Raw genomic sequence first — 6,013 nt, forward strand, 5'->3', positions numbered from 1 at the left:
TTGCTGACTGTGAGACCCTAGACAACTCCCTATGTCCGCCTCCGTTTGGAGGTCAGCCTGGTCAAAACAGGAGCCATTCAGGCCCCAGTCCTATGTTCGGTTTCCTGGATTAGTTCTGGGTTACAAAATGGACAGTCTTGGGAGGTGTGGGTTCGAATGCTGCCGTCTGAAATCTCCGGACTGCAGCCTGGGTCCCAGGAAACAATGTATCCCTGGCGTCGCTACAGTGTTGCCGGTGGCGGCGCCCGGGAGCCTCCTCCACGCCCTTCACTCCGGCCACAATGCGGCTGGCCACCCGGGCAAACGACGTCACCTCTCAGCGATGCAGCCCAGGCCCCGAGACTTAGTTTCGGTTCTCGTCCCTCTTGTCTGAGCCCCCCGGGACTCCATTTGGGGCTTTCTCGGCAGAGACGCCGGACATTTCCTCCTCCAGCTCATTCTGCAGATGAGGAAACGGACAAGCAGGGTAAAGTGGCCTGCCCAGGGTCTCTAGGAAGCGTCGGGAGCTGGATTTCCACTCTCGACTCCAAGCCTGACACGGTGTGCACTATGGCGCCCCCTAGCGGTCCGCTAGGTATTAGTAGTAGGTGCATGGTGGTACAGGGTCAATATTCTAAAGCACAGAATTGTGACGGAGGCTTGCCCCTTACATTCTCTCCTTTCACTTTGCGCTAGAGTCTTGAAGGACAGCCCCACCACAGACTGCCCGGAGCTCAGAGAGCTCCATTTGTTTCTTCCTCCAACAGGCATCTATTAAGTGCTTACTGTATGCAAAGCACAGAGATACAGTGGGGAAAGAACCCCTAACAGCTCCTGCCCTTACATTGCAAAGGAGGGGAACCAACATGTGCAGAGAAACAAAAAGTAATTTTATAAAGAGAATAATAATAATGAAACAAGATACCAAAGCCAACAAAAGCAATTGAAGAAAATGTCTATTTCTAAATGGGGAGAGAGAAAGAGTAGGGGGAGGAAAGAGCGAGATGAGCAGGAGCAAGGAATTGGGTAGACAATGAAAAAATCTAGAAAAAGAACAAATTTTAAATCTGCAATTAAACACCAGATTGGAAAATCTAAAAATTAAAGATGAAATTAATGAAATTGAATATAATAAAACCATTGAGTTAATAAATAGAACTGGGAGTTTTCTAAACAAAACAAAACAAAAACAACCAATAAGACAAACCATTTGTTTATATAATTTTTTAAAAGAGAGGAGACAGCCAATCAAAAATGGAAAGGCTGAATACGCTACTAATGAAGATGAAATCAAGCAATTATTAGGAGCTATTTTGCTTAAGCATATGCCAATAAATTGAACAATTTAAATGAAATGGAAGAATACTTATAAAAACAAACTGCCTAAATTAGCAGAAGAGGAAATAGAATATGTAAATGAACCTATTATAGAAAAGGAAACTGAACAGGCCATAAATGAACTTCCTAAGAAAAAGTATCAGAAACAGATTTACAAATGAATTCTACCAAGTATTTCAATATTAAATAAATGATCTGAAATAGTAATTAAAGAAGGAATCCTACCAAACTCCTTTTATGAAACAAATGTGTTGCTGATACCCAAACTAGGAAGAGCAAAAACAGAGAAAGAAAATCATGGACAAAATAAATACATCCAAGGTAATGGAGAGGAAGCTAAGAACCAAATATAAGGAATGGTTTCATGTAGAAGGTGATACCTGAGCTGAGCTTTGAAAGTAAATATTTGAAACTAAAGAAATCAAGGATTCAAAGACATTCTCAAACTGAGCTTAGTATCTTCCCTCCCAAACTTGCCACTCATGTCTAATATCCCTATTCTTTTGAGGGCAACCAGCTTGCTTTTCCTAACAAAACAACAATCCATTTTCTAGCATTCTTCCTTTCTTTTTTTTTTTATTATAGCTTCTTATTTTCAAGATATATGCAAGGATAATTTTTCAGCATTGACAATTGCCAAACCTTTTGTTCCAACTTTTCCCCTCCTTCCCCCTCACCCCCTCCCCCAGATGGCAGGTTGACCAATACATGTTAAATATGTTAAAGTATAAGTTAAATACAATATATGTATACATGTCCAAACAGTTATTTTGCTGTACAAAAAGAATCAAACTTTGAAATAGTGTACAATTAGCCTGTGAAGGAAATAAAAAATGCAGGTGGGCAAAAATATAGGGATTGGGAATTCTATGTAGTGGTTCATAATCATCTCCCAGAGTTCTTTCGTCTAGCTTTGCTTCTTTGCACAAACTATCATCCATTCTTGGAATGTCCTCCTCCTTCACTTCTTCTTTGAATCCTTAGTTCTACTGTTCAATAAACTCCAGTGAAACCCTATTGCCTCTAGGATAAAACATAAGCTCCTCTGTTTGTTTCAAATCTCCTTTACAATTTGCCATCAATTTCATTACACAACACTTCCTTTCACGAATTCTCTCTTCCTTCTAATTGTTCCACACACATGGTAATCCATCTCCCATCTCTATATCTTTGAATTGGGTTTCCTCCATATCTTCAATGCTCTTACTCCTCACCTCCACCTTGAAGTCTTGCTTCAACATTTGCTCACAATTTTGCTTCCACCTGAAGGTTTTTTTCTGATTACTAATGATCTTCCCTAAACTATCTTCTAGTTAGTTTGCATTTTATTTTATATGAATATGCTATCTCCTCTACAGAAACTAAGCTCCTTAAGAGCTGGGACTGTTTGATTTATGTCTTTGCAATTAGTTGATTCATTATGCCAACATTTTCAAATTTTAATATAGTATAGTACATCTGTCTTGCCTCCTGTAATTCTTAGTATTTCTGGAATGGAAAAATTAAATATTTGCAAAGTTAATTTCCAATCTCTAGTGGAAAAGTAAATATTTGTGAAGTAATTTCCAGTCTACAGGGGGTAAAGAGTAAATTTACAGGTTGTGGTATATGAATGTTATGGAATATTGTTGTTCTATAAGAAATGACTAGAAGGATGATTTCAGAAAGGTCTGGAGAGACTTACATGAACTGAAGCTGAGTGAAGTGAGTAGAACCAAAAGAACATAGTACACTGTACACATGTTACACTATAACATGATTATGTGATGATCAACTCTGATGGACGTGGCTCTTTTCAACAATGAGGTGATTCAGGCCAGTTCCAGTGGTTTTGTGATGAAGAGAGCCATCTGCAGCCAGAGAGAGGACTGTGAGAACTGAGTGTAGATCAGAACATACTATGGTATTTTCACCTTTTTTATTGTTGCTGTTTGCTTGGGTTTTTTTCTCTCTTTTTCCCCCTTTTTGATCTGATTTTTTGTGTGTGTGCAGCTTAATAAATGTGGAAATATGTTTAGAAGAATTGTACACGTTTAACCTAGATTGGATTGTTTGCTATCTAGGGGAGAGGATGGGGAAAAGGGAGGGAGAAAAAAATTGGAACACAAGGTTTTGCAAAGGTGAATGTTGAAAACTATCTTTGCATGTATTATGAAAATAAAAAGCTATTATTTAACAAGAAAAAGAGTAAAATCACTATTGAATTCTATCGAATGTTCAGAGTAATCTCTGTATTGTTTAAACTGTTTTCAAAATCAGAAAAAGATATTTACTTCTTTCTATTGACCGTGGGCAAGTTACTTTGCACAGTTTGCTTCAGTTTCCCCATTTATAAAATGATCTGGAGAAAGAAATGGCAATCCATTCCAGCATTTTTGCCAAGAAAACCCCAAATGGCATCATGGAGAGTTCTTCTTGAGTCAATCAAAGTCCAGTGTCAGGACAAAAGTCAAGGCAGCTCAGCCTTCAGCGAATGACCTTAGCACCTTTGACCAAGCTCTAAGGACCACTTTCAAAGCCAATGGAACAAATTGTTCTCATCTGTCCATTCCACCAAGGGAAGACTTCACATTCTTGGAATAAGTATCCTCCTAAGTCACCAATGGGTTTTAGGCTTGCCTGCTACCTTTAATCTGCTGTAGCTCACTTATTAAGATGGTTTTATTGGACTGTGGCCGCTGCACAAGCTACAATTTCTTGGAGCTACAGGTGAGAGTTGAGTGCCATGGGGAAACCAAAGGTAGAAGGGCAGCCCTGAAATGAACTCAGCAGCCCTCCCACTAGAGGGCACTAGTCTTTGCTGAACACTATACATATATATTGTTCAGTTGTAATTGCGGGCTTTTAAAAAATATCATTAGAGCAAAATTAAATTCTTTCCACTATTTACTAAGGCAAGAAAGTATCCTGACATTTCAGAAATAATTTAACATGGATGAAAATTCAAAGAAATTTCATATTAAATAGAAAATTCAATTATTTAAATAGATACACAAATAATTGTCCTGCCTCCATGCTCTTTCCCCCCAAAAGCCATTCAAATATTAAAGAAGGCAGACTCTTTTGAAGGAGTCACATCACACTCAGAGACAGGTCTCGATCTTCTGATCCTCATTCTGACCCAGTTTTGGACTAAGTCTCTTCCAAAGGGGTATTATCCTCCAGTCACCTTTTCCTTGTGCACAACAAAGAGGTCACTCGGTGACATGATCTCAAGGCCATTTGCAGCCAGGTGGTTCTGTGGATGTTTTTAGGTTACCACTGTCTTTCTGAAAACATGGAAGGCAAAATTGAAGCCCTTATGGGGCTCAAATATGGGGCAGAAATTGCCAGGTTTTTCTTTCCTGTAAAATACTGCCTGGTCACCTATCCCATCTTGTCTTTGGGAAGTTGGTTTTTGTCTTAAATATTCACATCAATTATGTCCAATTCTTTATGATCCCATTTGGGGTTTTCTTTACAAAGATAGAGTGATCGCCATTTCCTCCTCCAGCTCATTTTACAGATGAGGAAACTGAGGCAGACAGGGTGAAGTGACTTGCCCAAAGTCACACAGCCGGGAAGTGTCTGGGACCAAGGTTGAACTCAGGGCTTCCTAATTCCAGACCCAGGGCTCTATGCACTATGGCGCCATCTAGCTGCCCAGATGAATGGGTGCAGTTGAGCTCCAAAGCAGACACCTGGCAGCTTCCAACTTTGTTTAGACGACAGTCTGTGGCAGAGGGAACAGGAGCAAAAGGACGGCTTGAGGGGTTCTGTCTTTTCCCTGATGTCCCCTGTCTATGACACTCCCTTCTGAATCCCAATCCCATATAATGACTCTTTCCCCCAAAATAACTAAAAACCCCAAAGCAAACAATCCCAGCCCTCACCCTGCAGTTTTTCCCTCACTTTGGCTCCTTTAGATCTTTCCTACCGCTGCTAATGTGTATTTGGATTCATTCGTATTGTGTGTATCACGCTTTTGTATTCATTCTTTCTTTTAAATTGAATGAGTTCCTTGTGCATCCCTAACAGTCCCTTCTGATTTTTTTCCTCCTCTGTCTTTGAAGTTTAAATCTTGAGAGCTCCAATCCCCCTACCCTCACCTTCCCTAGAGAGCTTTACTCTTAGTCCAGGGATCCTAACTATGGACTACTTGTCCTTTCTCCAAACCTTCGGAGGATACTCTTCCCTGGAAAGGAAAGTCTATTTGCATAAAAAATACCTTATTTTTAATAACAAAAGAAACAATGCTTGTGACCATCAGCTGAAGAAAGGCAAAACAAATAGTCAGATGTGGGTGTGATGGATTATTAGTGCACCATAAGAAATGAAAAGCATAATCAATACAAAGAAATTTGGGAGAGTTTTAGATTTTTCTGGAGCAATTCAAAATTAAGTAGATATAAAAAAGAAATGTCCACTCTCATTTTAACTGTGTAAACAAGGATGACAGCAGCAAAATCAGGAAATGTTTCAAGAAAAACTAAAAAAACAAAAAAAATTCAGAAAGGAACAAACAAACCAAATTACTCTGGTTATTACTTTATTAAAATTATTTTAGTGGGGAGATTGTGATGACCATTTGTGGTCCTTCTGATAAAGATATAGTAAATGTTTCTTTGGGTAACTGAGAATTATAAATTTGCCAAAAGAAAAATAAATTATAAAGTCTGTGAAGTGTTCAAAAACAAATAGTGGAAGTTTAAAATTT

Source organism: Sarcophilus harrisii, chromosome 5 (assembly GCF_902635505.1).
Source record: "Sarcophilus harrisii chromosome 5, mSarHar1.11, whole genome shotgun sequence".
Taxonomy (NCBI): Eukaryota; Metazoa; Chordata; class Mammalia; order Dasyuromorphia; family Dasyuridae; genus Sarcophilus; species Sarcophilus harrisii.